Source organism: Diospyros lotus, chromosome 15 (genome assembly GCF_014633365.1).
Source record: "Diospyros lotus cultivar Yz01 chromosome 15, ASM1463336v1, whole genome shotgun sequence".
Taxonomy (NCBI): domain Eukaryota; kingdom Viridiplantae; phylum Streptophyta; class Magnoliopsida; order Ericales; family Ebenaceae; genus Diospyros; species Diospyros lotus.
In genome coordinates, this window is record NC_068352.1 from 28,397,874 (window position 1) to 28,418,018 (window position 20,145).

The 20,145-nt window shown below is 33.3% G+C and overlaps 1 pseudogene; it reads left to right on the plus strand.

Annotated features, from left to right (window-relative positions):
- The first annotated feature begins 9,282 nt into the window (after positions 1-9,282).
- On the plus strand, positions 9,283-9,803 carry LOC127791696 (protein DETOXIFICATION 40-like; annotated as a pseudogene).
- Positions 9,804-20,145: the final 10,342 nt, after the last annotated feature.

Here is a 20,145-nt window from a genome sequence, read left to right on the forward strand (position 1 = left end):
GTCGCTTTATTTTTTCTTTATATACATATATAATATATATATATAATATCAAATATATTTTAGTGCAAAAAATATCATAATTTTTTTATTATCTAGAAAAATATTTAATCATTAAAATTAAAAAATATTAAAAACATTTTAAGATATTTAAAAATTATACTTGAAATTATTGTTTTTGCACAGAATTATACTTGCAATTGCAATAGAGTGAGGTGGAGGTAGGTCTTCTAGTATGACTTTAATGTTCAAATTAATAATGAAATTAAAAAAAATAAAAAAAATAAATAATTTTATTTATAGAAAGTCTCGTTGACCATTCTTATACTCAATAATGATATATTTAATATTGTTGGTCTCTCTTAATAACGCACTCAATGATTGTTGGTCTCTCTTAATAACGCACTCAATGATATATTTAATATTGTTGGTCTCTCTTAATAGCGCACTCAATGATTATTGGTCTCTTAATAATGAAGAATAACTATGTGATATATTTAATATTAAAGATGAGATTTTTGGATTCAACAGTAATTAAGAGATTTTTATGTGCAAGTCAACAAATTTAAAAAAAAATCAAATATGTAATGTAACGATAGTAGAAAATAAAAAAAAATAAAAAAAGCCTTAGTGTCAAAATTTAAGAAATTAAAAATTTAGGTCATAATTAAAAATTCAGTTTTTTTCAAGAATTTACTCAAATTTCTATCAAAATGATATAAGATTAAAAAATATATGATCATAATTCACGTCAGTTGCAGACAAAATCTTTTATTATATCACTCGCCAAACTTTAATCCAAAAATAGTAATTTAAAAGCCTATCATTTTTTACATGGCCATGTATTATAAATTCTCTTCGATCTTATCTCACTGCTTGTGCACTAAAATCTTTATCCTTTTAAACTCTGTCCAGACTCTTCCCTAATCTCTGCCCCTCCATCCTCAATCTCCACCACCACTATCAGCAACCGACACAGGAACTTTCTTAAAAGATGAGCACTTTGCAAGATAATAATATCCACTGCCATTCTCTCATCGGCACAGCTCACCACCCTCTTTAATGCATCACCAATCATAAAAACATGGAGAGTTGAGTGGAAGGCTGAATAGCATTTTAAGCGATGCCAGCTTTGGCCGGTAATTTTTGACACGATCCGATTACACAACACGATATGAAGTTATGCGAGTTTGGGTTGAAGTTAATTGAGTTCGGATCATAAACAGGTATGACACGAATATTATTGTGTCATAAATGGGTTGACCCATTTAGACACGCAATGACCCGTTTAAGATCTATTTATAAAACAAATTAAAAATAATTATAAAATTAAAAAAATATTTTAAAATTCCAAAATATCCCTCAACCCCCCGCACGTCTGAAACAGAAACCCTAAACTCCCCCCTCCTTTCTCATTCTTCCCCCCGCTCTCTCTCTCTCTCTCTAAACTCCTAACATCGACCCCTCGCCTTCGCCTCCGTCGTCGGCCCCTCGCCTCCGCCTCTGCCCTCGGTCATTTTAGATCCGGCGATTTCTGGTTTCAAAAGCTCAAGCTCAAGTTCCAATGGCATAATCGTCATCACTGTGTGAGAGGCAGGGAGACGAAGAGAAAGAGAAGCTCACACTTTTTGATCCAATCGGTGAGAAGAGATCCCTCCATTACTCGCCTATTCCTGTCGTAGTCGTCGCTTCCCTAAAGCCTTAGTCTTGTTCAAGTATTAACAATGTTCATTTCTCTTCTTGATTATGTTTGATATGATGTTTTTGATTTGGTTTTTGTCTGATCTGTCTCATTTCGAATGGATCTGATTGTTGAATGGATTTGTCTCGTTTCAAATGGATCTGCTCAAGCTCAAGTTCTTGATTTTTATATGTTGAGGAGAGTTAGATGACTGTATTTGGGATTTGGATGATTGTATTTGGAGATTTGGATTAATTTTTTTATTGCATGGATGATAAAATGTGGAATTTTATTAGAGTTTGTTATTAATATGTTATATATGTATGTTGACAGGTTAAATATAAATTATGTTGATAGGTTAAATTATTTGTTTGTGCGTGAACAAAATTTTGTATGTGTATTGAATAGGTTTTTTTATGCATTCAATAGATTTTTACATGTTACAGGTAAACGGGTTGGACGGGTTAATAGGTGACACAGCACGACCCGTTTAAATTAAACAGGTTAACAGGTGGCACGTCACGACATGTTTAATTAAACGAGGTAACAGGTGACGCGACACGACATGTTTAATTAAACAGGTTGTGTCGTGTTACACATTTAATAAACGTGTCGTGTTCGGGTTTAAGGAATTTGACACGATTATTAAATGGGTCATGTTCGGGTTAGCCTGATACGTGTTATATGTGTGTCTCGACACGACACGATTATGACTCGCCAACCCTAATTGCCAGCCCTATGCTGGGGAGCCATTCTCAAAAGGCCTTCAACCAATGATTTGGATCGAATTGAGGCTTTACTTTGGCTCGTCACTCCGACAGTGTTCGTGTACACAATAAACTTCTACATGTCAATCTTCACATAGGTATTTTGGGGCCACTTGGGTAATATAGAGCTCGCCACTGTAATACCTCACTTTCTCGGGCGTGTTATAACTTGAGACAATTCTAGGATAATAATTTTTTTTTTCAAACTAATGCTAAACCATATTATTCCTTATATTCATCTCAAAATTTTCATATATTTATCTCGAAAGAGAATTATCATAAACGTCAAATGCGAAAGGTAGAATCGGAACCTGACATCTTAACATTAATTGAAATTCAGTTCTTACATCATCATCGTTCATCAACATAACTTAACACAAAATATAATGTAACGACCCGTTCCGGGTATCAGTGAAGTGTATGAACTTGAACTAATTAATTTATTTGAATAATAATCTTAGAGAATTGTGAGGAATTATGCATGATATTTTCAGATGTTGTGCAAAGGAAATGGAAATGTGTAGAAGTCAAAGGCTTGACTTAAGAGGAAGTGGGACCCACAATTATTTGTAAGGTATGTGTGTGATGATTATTTGAAAAGTTTGTGGCGTCTAAATCAAACCAAGGTATTATTTGCATATAAGCATTTTCCATTTAAGTTATTGTGTGTAAGGGTAGTTTTGTAATTATGGAGATATGGGATATATATATATATATAAATGAGGAGGACTTGTTTTGCATTGATTAAAAAGAAAATTGGAGAAGGGAGAAAGAGAGCCGAACGGGAGAGAAGGAGAGAAGAGCCAAGGTGAGCTAAGGTTATCTCTTTTCCTATATCTTTTTGATTTTGTGCTTCCAAGAGAGATTGATCAAGTTGGGTTTGTTTCCCTTCTTCTTTCCTTGCTTATTTTTCTTAGTTCTTGGGTGTAGAGTGAAGTATTGCTTTTGTTGTGGTTGCTCTTCAAGTGGAATCCTAAAGGAAAAGCTTTTAAAGGCAAGTTCTAAACTCATTTTTCTTCCCTTTGATTCCTTTAGCTTTGGTATTTTTCAAGAAAAGCTTGATTTTGAAAGCTATGTAAAAAAATTGTTGTAAATCTCTCAAACCCTTTGTTTGATTTTGTTGGTTTCATTTGGATGTTGAAATAGAGGTTGTAGCACTTTTGGGATGAGGGATTATTGTATAATTGGAGTTTATTGGAGTATTGGAAGGTTTGGAAGGGGTTTGAAGGGTTTTGGGGGTGTGTTGCTCGTTAGGGTTCTGGGGGTTTAAGAGTCGACTCTGCATAAAGGAGTTCTCGGCTAGGTCGCCTCTAGGGATGTAGGAGTCGACTGTGCCTTGAAAGTCGACTCCCACGGTGTCAAAAGTAGACTTCTGCAATAGACTACACTGCGCACCCTCCACTATTTTAGCCATAACTTTTTGTGTAGATATCCGATTGACAAACCGTTTGAAGTTTCATAAACTAGACTCGATAAGAATCGATTTGGTATATAATTTGTGGGTATTTGAACAAATATTGGATGAGTTGGAGTCCAATGAACTAGAAGCTAGAAATTGAAATCTTCAATTCCAGTCCAATAATGCTTTGGTGTTTGGGGCATAACTATTTGTGGTATTGTCCAACTTGAAATCCATTTTTTTTTACAACAAAATAGGCTTATTAAGCTTTATTTTAGAATGTATCTTGGGTCATTTGAATATGCTTTGAGGCCATAGCAACCCAGCTAATCTTGGCATAGAATATGGAGTTCTTCCATTTGAGCAATTTGCTTTACCCCAATGTTCGGGAGATAAATAGTTTATTTTGGGGCATCATTGGAGTATGATGAGATTCACTGATAGTCAACATTATAATGCTTTTAGATGTAATTCTTTATTAGAATAGAAGAGGTTCCCTGAGCATTGCTGATGCATTTTGTATTTGCTAGCCAAGTAGGGCTATTTCTCCCTACACATTGCATTGTGATGCATTGGGACATTGGGCTATGGGTTTTCATACATCTGGGATCATGTTTTGTGTTCAGTGGTGGCGTGAGCATTGGCATGACGTGGTTGGCTTGTGAGTACCGACCTGTGTATTGTAGGTGAGCATGGACACATGGAGTATGTGTATGTGTGAGTTGTTATGTGGGCGTAGCATGGCTTGATACTTGACTTATGGGGGCCTTAATATCACGTTTATGCTGCATAAGCCATGCATTTCTTTATTTATTGCATTGCATGTTGAGGATATGAGACTCTGGGGAATGATCTGGTGTATATCTCGGGAGTCTTTGGATGTGGAAGTTGTTTGGGCCCGGTGGGGAATGATCTGGTGTATACTCCAATGGTGTACTTTTAGACTTCGGGGAATGATCTGGTGTATACCTCGGAAGTCTATAGTAGCCTATATTAGGTTACAACAGCTTTATATGAGGAACTTGGGGGCCAATGTGTGTCTTGTCTTATGTGGACCCCAAGGACTATGTGTATGCATTGATGCATTTACATTATGATTTGGCATCGCGGTACATGGCATGGTTTGATATGCGATACATATCGTGGGTGGGTATATTTATGGGCGAGTTAACTATCAGCCCTATTATCTTTTTTATATATACACTTGCTCAGTCTTGTGACTCACTCTTGTTTTACATCATTCCAGGTAAGCATGGAAAAGCAGTTGAGGGTGGGACCAAGCTTAGTTCTCCCTATGTTAGATGTTGTGTACAGAGGCACCATAACCAGAAGATTCTTGAACGTTTTGTCTTGTTTTGAGTCCAGGAAGGATATTGTCTTGTTATGCTAGACATGGTCTTTTTGTGTGTGCGGGCATGTGAGCTCTAATGTTATCATCAAAGAATGTATGCTATAAGATTTTTGCTTCCGTTGTGTATATTAATGAAAATCTCTTTTGAGGTGTTTTTTTGAAGTTTGCATCTGTATCCTTTTCGTGAGGGCTTCCTCTTGAAACTCCTGTATTTACGGGACTTTCAGAAGCGGGTCCTTACATATAAGTTCTCAACTAACATTAACCCTAAATAGGATTTTACATCATCATTAACCCTAAATAGGATTTTGCATTATCATTAACCAAATGGTTATATATCATCATTCTTCAAAACGTTCAGATTTTAAAATAGCAGAACTTAAATACATAGGTTACATTACATACATTTCATTCATTATTCAATTCATCATGTACTTTGCTAAGTATCATTTCATGCCTCATTTATCCTTGTATCTGCTACAATCTCCATCTGGAACGTTTGAATATTCCAGGGACAAAACCCAAGTTAGATGATAAATCATTTAAGTAAGGGAATAATAAATATATTTCGTGCATGAATGCAAAATGTAAAATGTCATTTCCATATTATTTCGGTTAGTATCGACCCCACCCAACTGCTGCTCCCCACTTTTACAGTCTCCTTACCAGGTTGAGGTGTATGGGTGCACCCTTGGTAGAGCAACGGTGCCAGTCCATAATCCCAAACCCTTATGTGATGCATGATCAATAATATCATCGTGAACATATGCACATTTCATCGTTAATACATGTAAATGCAATCTATATGATATATTCATATCAAGGCATAACAACATGATAAAATCATTTACTTAAAATCGAGTTTTGGGTTGAACCACTTACAAATCAAGCATTTTCATAGAACTAAATTCAGTTGAGAAATACCACTTACCTTCTCAAGCTTATCGAGCTACTTGAATATTTGTGCCTTACCTCGAAATACGTGCATTGCCTCAATTTGTGTGCCAATCTCAAAATTCGCACAAGTCACTTCAACTTTAAGCCTCAAAACATCCTAATCACCATATTTATTTAAATAAGTATTAAAACCTATTTTTCTATCATTTCTTGCATTTTGTTTATTTTTTTATCTATTTCTTCCTATTTTTTCTCAATAAATCAAAACTAAATATTATTCAAATATTTTCTCAAATATTTCACTATAACAATTCATAAAATAATATTCTTGAATTTCTAAAATTTACTAGAGAATTTTATTTATCTTAACGTAGCCTCTCAGGTTTCCTCGGTATGCATGTCATATCCTCGAAACGCATGTCCGAATAATTTTTATAGTCAAAATCTTCAGAATATTAATAAATATCCATTTCTTATTTTTCTAAGATTTTCTATCATTTTTCTCTATTTTTTTTCTTCCTAAATTTCATTTTTCCCTTTTTTTATTTATTTTCTTTTTCTTGTTCTTTCCTCTCATATTCCTCCTCTTTCTTCCCTACTTCTTCTTGCAACTCACGCATGCTTCTTCTTCTCTTTTCTTTTCTTTTTTTCTTCTTCCTTCTTCTTCTTCTTCTTCCTTCTCCTCCTTCTCCCTCTGCTTCTTGCGAACTGCCATGTGCACATAGTGCGCCTCCTGCGCGTGGCTGCCTCATGGCCAACGCCACATACTGGCCTCGTCGTCGTCTTCTTCTGCCGCCACCAGCCTTGTCACCATGCACGCACGCACGCATCGCCGTGAGCCGCCCTTACTGCGCCAGCCTCCCTGCGCGCTGCAGCTTTATAACGGCTGCCATGGCCGCAGCTTGAAGTTGCTTCTTCCATGGCCGAATTCGGCTACCCCCGGTCGTGCCCAACTGTCGATGTGCTACCACCCAGCTCCCTCTCAATCTCCTTCTATTCTCCTCCTCTTCTCGGCTAAGCTCGAACTCTTTGCTCCTTTACTCTCCTTCTCCACCATTTGCTTCCATCTCCTCCCTTGTTATAGCCATTTTCACCGACTCAAGCTTGTCTTGCCCATCCCTGGCGTGAAGAACACTCTATGGCAGCCATGATTTGGCTGAGGCATGGATTTAATCTTGCAGGGTGTGGCTTGAAGATGCAGAGCATGGGTTGCATTGTAGAGGCATGGCCTCTCCTCCGCGTACATATATATATATAATTATATATTACATTAGAAAATTTATACCTTTAAACCTCAAATTTCATCCTAAATTCATTGGGACAATTCCTTAATTGCAATCACACTCTCAAACACTGAATTATATTGTATTATAATACCAAAAATCCAAAATTAATAACTCGAAATTTACTTAATAAAGACGATTTCGCCTCAGTGTCCTCACCGAATCCTCGTTTCATCTCAAAACCACTGAAGGGTTGCTCATTACGAAAAACTAGAGTCCCTTGAGGCTTCCGTTGACTTCCTGGAAGTCCCCTTATGACAATTCAATTTTTTAACCTAAATAGTAGTTGTATTTTAGCTATACCGAAAATCGTTCCATATCCGATTTCTTTTGATATCATAAATCTTATCTCAGAACGCTGATCGAGAGCATATCATTTTTCTTAGACAATTTCACTTCGAGACATTTTTTGTAGTCAATTCAGTACCTATAATTGCTATCAAGCCAATTTTTTAGTATTCTAAATTTGTTTAAATTACATAACAACCTTAGAAAAATATGGGTTCTTACAACCGCCTTCTCCTTTGATAACACATGCCTCCAAATCTTCGCCTATAGACTTATGTTACTAGTACTGAAACCAAGCCTGATCTCTCTACTTTTAATTTAATATAAATTTTAAGCTGGTTTATTAGTATTTACTATTTAATAATCATCCAAATTTTTGTAAAATATATATATATTTTTCATTTGTATGAGTGAATATAAAACAATGAGTAATTGAATTTTGTATATGAATTTTGTAATGAAATTAATGTGTTATACAAAAAAAGATTTGAAAGGATATTATTATTTATATATATATTGTAATTTTTATGGAAATATTAGTTTTTAAATTTAAAATTTGGAATTTGAGGGAACACGAGAGATGAAGATAAAATATCAATGCACTAATAATATTAAATGTATAAAAAACATTTAAAATGATTCTCTCTGGTTGCGGCCTAAATGATGCAGACCACACAAAATAAGTTTAGGTGGGCCACGTGTTCTCTTATTTAATTTTCCACCTGCTTATATTTTTAAAGAGTTTTAATAATAAATCTTGAGAAGTACATTTAAAATTTTATTTTAGTATTAAAAAAAGTCAAATTATTTTATTTATAATTAATATAATATCCTATATGTTTAATAATTTGTCCTCATACGAAGGAAAATTAATTGCTCATTTCAAAGCACATGTCAAATTAAATAATGTCGAAAATTAGGTATATTTTGTGAGATATGTTTGTATATATAGTTTGCTGTGTGATTTATGAATTATTATAACTATTTATAAATTTACAAAAATATACATTGAAAAACTAATGACTGCAAATTTTTATTAAAAAATATTATGTGTATATATAAATATATATTTCATTCTAAGTTCCTAATGAGCGCATACTCTGTTAGGAGTTCACAAATTAATAATATTATTGATATCTCTTAATTAGACATTAATAGTTCATAACATCAAACTTTTTAATTTATAAACTATATAATATGAAATTACTTAAATATTAATGGCTCGAAAACATGGAAGTTGCAAAGGGAAGAGTTATACACTTATGAATAAGAATAATACTATTTGATTTGAGAATCAGGTCGAGTGGCTAGACCAAATGGGGCTATGCGCACACAACTGTGTGGACATGGACTGAATGAAATTTTTACCCATTCAATTCAACTATTTGATCGGAGTTTGAGATTGAGTAGCAATATGTCTTATGAGTTAAGTATTTTAAACAGTCATTTCTAATGATTTTTGTGGCCTATAATATACATAGATTGATTAATTTGAAGCTATTATAACACTGTACTACTCGTATGGTAGACATCCTCTGTACCTAAGTTTTTAGATCTAAATTTTACATAGAAAGAAGCCATTCTCTTCTTCCCGTTTGTCAATCAACAACAAATTTATCATGTTTTCTTACATTAAACAGCTAGGCATAGGAAGCGCAGCTGAAACACTATGTGGCCAAGCATCAGGAGCCCACAATTACCAACCGCTAGGTGTCTACCTCCAACGATCAACCATCCTTCTCATCGCCACCAGAATCCTCCTCACCTTCGTCTACATCTTCTCCAAGCCCATCCTTTTCTTCCTCGGTGAGTCGCCGGAAATTGCCGCCACTGTCTTTGTCTACGGCCTCATCCCTCAAATCCATGCCTACACCGTCAACTTCCCCAACCAGAAGTTTCTCCAGGCCCAAAGCATCATCACCCCAAGCGCCCGCATCTCAGCACAGCTACGCTGGTTCTTCACCTAGTTCTGAGCTGGCTAGCCGTGTACAAGATGGGTTGGGCCTATTGGGTAGTTTTGAGCCTGTCTTAGTGGATCGTTGTGGCGGTCCAGTTCGTGTACAGAGTGAAGAGTGAACGATGTAAGTATACTTGGGCGGGGATTCTTCATGTTGTCAGAGGCCTTTCACATGGAAACTAACCAAAAAAATAAAAAAATTTCAATAAAAATATTTTACATGAAAAAGAAAAAAGAAATACAAAGTTTGGTTGGTATGCTCCTTGATTTGTGGTGGACTAATTGGTTTTTTTGAGGGTGCTATTAATTGTGCAGTATGACGATTTTATGACTGGTGTTTATGATCTCAGTTGGGAGTTACTTAACGTCTTGATGTAAAGTTAAGTTGAAGTGTTTATATGACTCTGATTGTATTGTTAATTACTAAAAGTTATTTTGATTTCATGCATGGGAATGAATGAATGCATTGTGATAGTGAGCAATGAGCTAGGAGAGGGGCATCCAAGGGAGCTACATTCTCTGTGGTGGTGATGACTTCCATCTACTTCGTCATCTCTATCATAGCTGTAGTTGTCATGCTCGCATTGTGCAATGTTATTAACTGCACTTTTATAGAAGGCGAAATTGTAGCGAGTGTTGTCTTAGATCTCTGTTCGCTTATGGGGCTCACTTTTATTTTCAATGGACTTCCACCACTTTTGTCTCGTGAAAAAACTCACTTAAATCATGTAATTTATTAAAATCAATTATTGCATTACAAATTATTCATCATATCGATTTAGTTGACAAAAAAAATAGACATGCATATAAATCAATCAAAACAGTTGGTCGATTTTTTGTGAATCCACTAAATTGGTAAAATCAAATAAATCGTTCTGATTTAATTTTTATCCAAAAGGACCAAATAGCCTTTAATTTTTTAAGATATCTTTTCTTTCATAGTGGGTAAGTTCTTGTAAAGAAAAAGAAAAAAAAATATTATTTCTTTAAAGATATAAATTATTCTCATAAAAAATTTAATTTCTAATATTTTATATATAAATTTCTGAACCAGTGTCAATCATTAGTTGCGTTAATGAACTAGTGAACCAATAGTTGGACTGATTCGATGACCAATCTAATTTTAAACTTCTATCAATGTCATTACATAGAATTTTTAGTATTATGGTTAATTGATTGTAATTGAACTACCCCAAATGTGAAGGTGTGGCTGTGGTTGTGGATGGCAAACCTTTGTGTCACGTGTGAATGTGGGGTGCTATTACTTGGTTGGAGTACCATTGGGCGCATTGATGGATTTTATTTCAAAATTGGGGCTAAGGTATGCTCCATTTAAGCCCTTCTTTTTTTAATTTGTTAAATCAATTTTTGTTTATCGCATATGTTGGTCCCTTAGGGTATGACCACTCAAGAGGAGATAAATTGAGTGATTGAAATTTTTCTTAATTTTAATAATTATTCTCCATTAATGATTTTATTAAAAAAATATATATTTGATAAATATAATAAATTATATTTGAAATTAATAATAAATGTAAACCACAAGATATAACAAAAATAAATGCAATGAGACATAAGATAATTTATAGTAGTTCAGTGTCTTCATATATACCTAGTTCACTCTCCCAAGGTCTAACAACTATTATGATTTCACTAAAATAATTTTACCAAAGTTTCCACACTAACTCACCTTGAAAATTAGATACACACCTAAATTACAACGAGTTTTAGACAACCACTACACCAAGGTTTTCTTCCTACCTTATCTTGAAAACTAAATTCATCTAGATTTTAATAGTTGTAGGAAACATATACAATTCACAATGGTAATATAAATGTTACAAATAATTTGTTTATACTTGGACACAAATAAGCAATTAAGAACAAATTATACAAGGAAATGATATTTAAATAAATAAATAAATTTGTAACCTCAAATGGAGAAGTTCGAATTTGTCGTCAAATACTTGAAGAACTTTTTTTCTCTTACCTTGTGACTCTTCGGTGGATGTGCAATAATGCTTTGAAAGTCTCGAATTATTTGAATGTTTTGCTTGAGAGCTTTCGGGTACTTTGGATATGCAATGAAGGTATTTGAATTCTCAAAAAATGAGTTTAGGGGGATATTTATGAGCATTTTATCTACTAAAAAAATAGTTAATATGAAGTTTGAAATTCAAAAAATGTTTAAATTTTCTTAAACAATAAGAAAATATGTCTCATCTTTAATTCAAAATAAATTTACTTTTTTTTATAAGAAATCAAAATTTAAAAATTCAAATATAAACTTTTAATACAAATAATTAAAATAAGAAAACATGTCTAAAAGCAATCTCCTTTAATTTAAAATAAATTTATTTTTTGTATTAGTAAGAAAAAATATGTCTAAAAATAATTTTAATTTAATTCAAATTTTGAAAATTCAAATATAAACTTTTAAGACATAAATGATTCAAACAAGAAAACATGTCTAAAATCAATTTTCTTTTAATTCAAAATAAATTTACTTTTTACATGAGTAAGAGAAAATATGTCTAAAAATAATTCTCCTTTAATTTAAAATTTCAAAATTCAAATATAAGTTTTTGAAACATAAATTATTAAAATAAAAAATATGTCTAAAAGTAATTCTCTTTTAATTAAAAATAAATTAAATTTTTTGCATAAATAAGATAAAACATTTATATTATAAAAATATTTTATTAATTATCAAAACTTAATTAATATGAACAAGTTAGCTCAATAACATATAAAATATAAGGATAACTAAGATTGCAATTGAACCGAGCCGAGTCGAGTTGGCTCGACAAATCTCTTCATCTTTAGCGACAAGAGGTGGTGATGACAGGCTTTAGCGAGAGATTTCAACAATCGGAAGTGGCAACGATAGCGACAAGATGTAATATCCTAGTATTTTGAGAATAATAATAATTATTATTGTTGTTATTATTATTTTATTTTTTGTTTGTATTTAAAATATTTTTACTTCCATTGGAGATCATAATTGAAAAAATTAATGGACTAAGTTGAAAAAAAAAAAAAAGAATGGCTAAGTGAATGGGCTTATAGTTAGTGGGCTAAGTTGAGAAATGAAAGGTTAAGTAAATGGGCTTAGAGTTAGTAGGTTAAGTTAAAAAAAGAAAAGAAAATAAATGTTAAGTAAATGAGCTTAGAATTAGTGGGCTAAATTGAAGAAAAAAAAATGTTAAATAAATGGGCTTATAGTTAGTGAGCTAAGTTGAGAAATAAAAGGCTAAATAAATGGGTTTAGAGTTAGTAGAGTGGGTTTAAATTTATGGACTAAATAAAAGAATAGTCCATTCAAAATAAGATTTAGTTGAAAAATAATTAAAGTAAAAAAAATAATCAAAGATAATGGGTGAATTAATGGAGAATGTGGGCGACAAAATATGGTGTGAATAAATAATCAAAAATAATGGGTGAATTAATGGAGAATGTGGGAGACAAAATATGGTGTGAATAAATAATCAAAGATAAAGGATGAATTAATGGAGAAATGTGGGAGACAAAGTAGAGTGTGGCCAAATAATCAAAGATAATGGGTGAATTAATGGAGAAATGTGGAAGATAAAGTAGTGTATGGACAAATAATTAAAGATTATGAATGAGATTTAGTGAAAAATTAAATAAAAAAATGATAAAATAATAAAAGATAGTGGATCACTACAATTAAACTAAACTTAATTCAACCTCTATAAATAGAGAAAACTTGAAAGGTTGGAAGACTTGAATTAGAAAGAGAAATGTTGTAAGAAAGAAGGATTTGAGAGTAAGAGAGAGATTTGAAAAAGAAAGAAAGAAAGAAAGAGATTGTGAGAAAAATTGAGTTTGTGAAAGAGATTTGGGAGAAAAGAGTAAGGAAGAGGAATTTAGGCACATCAAAGATAAGCTTGAGGAAAGTGTTACAAGGTAAGTGTAAAATATTTCAATTAGATAGAAGTTGATAATATTTTCTTTTATCTTATTATGTTTAATTTTTTGAAAAATTTCAAAAAGAAAATTAGGTGTTTTATTTTATGAATTATTATGGAAGAAATTTATGGAAAATATGGAAAGAAATATTTACTTGGTAATTTTTGGGATAAAGGGAATTCTTGGAAAATAGAAGAAATTCTCATAAAATTTTAGAAGATTAGAAATGTTGTTTTATGAATTTTCGTGGAGAAAAATTAAAAAAAATGCTTGGGGAAGTATTTATTTTGAAATTATTGAGGAAATAAGGGGGAAAAATTTAACCAATTGAGGAAAATTTGAGGAAAATAAGTTTTAATACCCCTTGAATAAATATGATATCCAGGGATCATTGAGACTAAAGTTTGAGTATAACTAGAAGTCTAGTGCGAAAGTCGAGGTGATGATGTTTTTGAGATTAAAGCACATTTCTCGAGACTCAAGTCGATTTTCAAAGGTAAGCTAGTATTTCTCAAACTTAATTTATCTATGAAAGATAATTTCTAAAATGTGTCATAAGATTTGATAGTATGCTTATATGTTAAATACGATGTATGTTTCAAAGTATGTTTCGACATGTTGACATGAAATGATGTGTGCGTATGTCACGTAGATGCATTTACATAATATGATGATGATATGTATATATTCACATGTAATCCATCATTGCTCATGCATCACATATGTTTGAGAGTACGGGTGGGTATCGCTGCTTTACCAAGAGTGCACCCATACACCTCGGCCTGGAAAGAGCTGGTCGTAAAAAATGATAAGTGGCATATGAAGTATGGATGCCCGTCGGCTCAAACAGGCCAAATGTCAAGACATTATGCATTTGCATTCATTCATGAATATTATACTCTTACTCAGATGGCCAATCATCTAATTGGGCGATGCCCCTGGAATATTTAATGTTCCAGATGTAAGTCATACCAGAAATGAAAGAAATGAAGGCATGTGATAGCACTCGTTGAAGTGTGTAAATGTCTCGGTTATGCATATAACCTATCATGTTTATGTCCTGCTATGTTATCCATGATGTTGATTATGATATTTCGGCATGTAATATTAAGGGATGATCATGATTATGTTTAAACACTAATACGTTTGAGAATGATGTTATGATTTTATTATGAAAATGAATCTACGATTCTGATGTTAAAAGCTTGTTAAGTAGTAGGTTACGATTTATCATGTTTCCGCTATTAGCTATGCTTACCCTAATGAGAAGAATGAGAGAAAGAAAAAAAAAAAATATATATATATATATGAGGTAGAATTGATAAAGTAATTATTAATTAATAAACGTCGGGTAAAAAACACTTCGAGAGGAATTGGGCGTTACACAAGATGTGGGTCGCTGTTCATTGTTCTTCCTCTTCAATATGCAGCCAATTGGAAACACAAATGAATGAAAGTTTGTAATTTATTATAACTATTTATATGGTGTATTTTGTAATTTATAATATATAAAATATGAAAGCTTTTATTACGCTGCATGTTGTACAATTTTTCATATATTTTTTAAATAATTACTATATTTTAATGATACTACTATATATATATATTAATGTAACATTACACAATTCATAATAGTTTTATTTAAAATTAATAATAATTCTAATCACTATTATAAATTATTAATTATTAAATTTTAGTAGAATTATTATGAACTATCATTGATTTTAGATAAAATTATTATAAATTTTACAATGTCATGTTAGTTTACAAATTTGTTTGTAAATAAAATACTTAGAATATGCATTTAATACTAGATGTAACAATTGAATTTTTTAAATTTAAAGCAACGTTAGTCGAGTAAAATAGGTATTACTAGAGTGAGTCTTTTTGATACTCAAGTAAAATATCACTTTACTTGATTATAATTTTTATTTAGTCAATTAATAATTTAAGTACAAAAATTTAACTTTATCTTATAATTTTTACTCAATTAAATATGAAGTTAATTGATTAATAATATATTCTTAATCGACTAAATGTTCAAACACATAGATTTGACACTTAGTCGATCACCTCTTTGAATATTCAAATAATCTTATTCCATCATATATTTGAGTAAAACAAATGTATAATCGATGAATCTATTAAATGTTTAGGTCTTAATTGATTAAAAAAAAAATTAATCGAGTATAACACTTATTAGTTGTTACTCAATTGAATATTTTTGTAAAGATCCAAAAAAAAGGGGGGGTGTAACACCCGAGAATAATTTGAGTACAAAAAATGATATTTTGTAAATGGCATAAATGGAATTTTGGGAAAAATAAGACTATATGGTACATTAACACAGCTTTGGACGACCGAATTAGTCGGAGGGAGTACCCGAACCCTAGATAGCCAAGGAAAATGGTATGAAAATGACAAGTGATTTAAATTATGATTTTTAGTGATAAAAGAAATGAGATTGGGAACAATTTTCGGTACAGCGAAAATACAGCTGCCAATTAGCTCGTATTACCGAATTGTTATAAACGACATCCAAAAAGTCAACGGAAAATGTCAAGGACTAGTATTTGATGTATAGAACAACCCTTAAGTGGTTTCAGGTGGAATCGAATGGATTTGAGGTCAAATAAATTAATCGGGCCTAAGTGTAATTTTCTAAAAATGTCGAGGGAGGTCAAAACGGTAATTTTTCAGAAATTTCAAGGGAGAAATGAGAAGTTCTAATCTTGAGGGTCTTAGTGATGGTGCTAGAAAGATCAGGGGCTTGAGGATAAGGGCCAAAATGTAAAAAGAAGTTCAAGGGGGGCCAAAATGCAATTTTCGAAAATTTGCCAAAGCATAGCAGATCTGGCTGCGGATTTGGCCGGAAAATCCGAAAGTTTGGCGGCCAAGTTTCGTCAGGGCATGGGCAAGGACAGCCTAGGAGGCGTGTGGGAAGAGTTTTGGCCGGAAATCGGCCACGTGGGGGTCGGATTTAGCCTATAAACATCAAGGGTTTTTGGTTGAAAATGAAGCAACAAATTGCTCGATTTTGAGGGCAAATCGAGGGAATCCAATAAGAGGCTTTTGATCCTTGAGGGAAGAGGATCATTTCTGGAGATTTTGAGAATTTTTGGAGTGGTATAGGGGTGTTTTTGCATTCGGCCGTATGTATATATATATATCGAGTGAAGGTATGATCGGGATTGTCGGGAAATGTCTATGATGAGGGTATGTATGTCAAGAGGCTTGTGTTGTGTATATGATCCCGAGATCTCGAGGTAATGCACGTTCTGGGAAAACGGAGCGTTATAGGGGGAGGCGCTTGGGCAGCCCCCCCAACAGAATCAATTTCTCTCCCTTTTTCTTATTTTTCTCTCTTGCTCCTTCTCGGATTTTCGTCGATTCCAAGAGATCGAACAGTTCAATCTTCGATCCGACTTCATTTTTACCATTAAAGCGCCCCCGATCTACAAGAAGGTAAGTATTTCAGCTTGATCTTGTCGGTTTTTCTTACTATTTTTGTGAAATGTTTGTTGAGGCGCGATGAGGCTTTTGGCCGGATGTTTGAGGTTAGATCTACGAAGATCCGACTGTTGGATTTCTTTGATTTTTAGATATGATGGTCGGTTTGCTTGAGGAGTTGGGTGGCGGTCTTGGATCGCCGGAAATCCCCGGCCACCATGGTAAGCGATGTTGGCAGTGTTTTTGTCCCTTTTTGGCCGAGAGTTAGACTCTAGATCTACAAAGATCTAGCCGTCCGATCTTTCTCACTTTTGGGTATGTTATTCTCCTTGGTGCTGCGCACCTTGGGGTACCCTCTGATCGTTGGAAAAATGGTCGGTGGCCAGCGAACGGCAATGGCCAGATTTTGCCCCTATTTTTGGCCAAAAATTAATTCTCAGATCTATTAAGATCTGACCGTCCAATGGGTTTCATTTTAAGATATGTTGTTATTCGTGGCGAGGGCTTTGTATCAGTATATTGATCGGCTATTTTTGGCTGGCCGGCGGTGGTCACCGGCGGCAGCAGTTTGCTGGGAAGAAAAAGAAAGAAAAGAAAAGGAAAAGGAAAAGAAAGAAAAGAAAAAGAATAAAAGGAAAGAAAATAAAAATAAATAAAATATAAGGAAAAAATGAAATGAGGGCTTTTGGGGTTGGGCATATCGGGTTAGGTTTTGTCCTAGGATGGCGGGGCCCGATTGGGTTTTAGGATGACCCAATGTGTTGGGCATGACTGACCCAGTCGTGGCAGCCCTTAGGCTGGCCCACTCGGCTTGTTCTCCCTTATCGCTTGTCCGTGGACCTAGGATGACTTGGTTAGGTTGATCTTACTTAGGATATCGACATTGGTCTAATTTGGGTTCTCTTTATGTCTCCTAGAATTGGCGATATGATTGGCGAGTCATTTTGTTGATCGGAGTCCTAAGGACGAAGCCCTATTAGATGACTCGAGGCCGAGTAAGACTGACCCCGAGTGCGTTCTAGGCTAGCCTATGATAATGACGTGGGTTTATTTCGAATCCTGATTTCTGATGGATTCCTTTTATTCTGAGGCTAGAATATCGCAATTTATTCCTTTAAAATCATTTATTAAATTATTAAGTTTTTAAGAAAAATTATCAATTTAGTTATAAATATAAATATATATTTTTTTTTGATAAAGGAGGAATTTAGATAAAAATATATATTATCTATATTAAAAGAAAACTAGTTTATGAGTAAATATAAAAATATATTTATATATATATATTATGTTATTGCAGCCTATAAGTGAGTGTGTAGTTCCACTATACACTTACGCGTAGCATGCAAGGCGAGGCATGATAACGTAGTCGATAGCTTACCTCGACGAATTCCATGACACCAGATTTGAATATTGCGCGGGCCAAGGTATAAAATAATCAGTTCAGGGTGTTAGGTATTAGGGTTTTCAGTAATTTCATTTCGTCATTACTCTTGTTACCTAAATGTGACCATCCCATTCTATTTATTGTAGGCTCGGATCCTCAAGATTTTGTTCGATCTTCTCCCTAGACTTGGACTTTGAGTCATCGTTTTCCCAGGCGAGTAGACAGGATATGTTATGTTTACCATATTTTTATGCACGTATATAAATTGTTCTATGCATAACTTGTAAATGATTTCTATATGCGAATAATAGAAAATATTCTCTTTTAAATATTCCTAAATTGCATGAAATATTTTCATCCTACTAGGAAAGATATAAATAGAAAGATACCCTAACTGAATTCTTATCTTGAGCATGTGAAATATAGGATGATATGGTGTATTTTAGGCACCACTTAAATTGATAAATAGTTATGACTTGTGCATAAATTAGGGTATCATTTGCATTACTATTAAAGGACTATCTAGTAGATTCCCTAGTGACTCACAGTAAGAAAAGATCATGATACTGTGAGGCTTGGCATGCCAAGGCCATGAGAGACACGGATAATATGTTTCAGCACTGCTATCACGTGGGCCTTTATGATGATATTGTGTGATGATGATGTATGTGCTGATATATATATTTGTGTGCGTGTGTATATAGGCGTTATGCCAGTTTCTACTAGTGTGTCCTCAGAATCAGTGTATGCTTCTCATATAAAAGTATAGGGGATTTAGGTGGTTAGAGAACAACTTATGGGGGTTGTCTTTAGGCACTTATTTTTCTTACACTCTGTTTTCCTTTGAAATATCAAATTATTTAAACTTATGGTTCATATTTTCGCTGTTTATACCGTTATTATGTTATTGTATTCATGATGATCATCCTAGCATTTTATTATATACTCTCCCAGTGGGCATGACATACCTTATACTCGCGAGTCCACAAGACTCACATTTTTTTATTAAAAACATTTTCAGGGAATTCTCCTTTTGACTATTGGTCCAGCAGATCTTCTGGTATGATATCAGACTTTCTTTTGAACCCTGATGTGATATAGGATGCTCTGTAGAGACATACACGTATTGTAGAGTCTGATGTTTTGTCTTTTATTTTTGTTGGCACATAATTGTGCTAAGGGCTCGAGATACGGGATCGAATATGTATTTTTGATAGCAATGTGATAGATATTCTTATTTTGTACAGCTGTTGTATATGGAATATTGAGATATTATGTTAGAAGGTGAATTGGTATTTTATTCATGTTCTATATCTTGTCAGTAATATTGTTTTATTTAAATCGAGCTAGAGAAGAGACTTACTAGTCCATTGTGGGGCCACTGGGCCTAGGGATTAGTGCTGCTCATGACATATCAAATTTCGGGTCGTGACAATTTTCTTACTCGATTAAAATGATAATTACATTATTAAACTCATACATTAATTGATTAATTTTTAAATCACATTCTATTAATGATATTATTATAATAACGTAAAGTTTAATAATTTTATGTTAAATAATATATATTTTTATAAAATAATAAATAAATGTATTAATATATTTATAGCCAAATCTATTCACGAGCCAATAATCAAGTATGCTTGCAAGGCTCTCAACGATCTAGCTCACAAGCCTTTAATCAAATCTGTTTGTGAGTCTATAATCGAGCCAGTTCGCAAGCTTCTATTTGAGTCAGTTCAGGAACCATCGAGT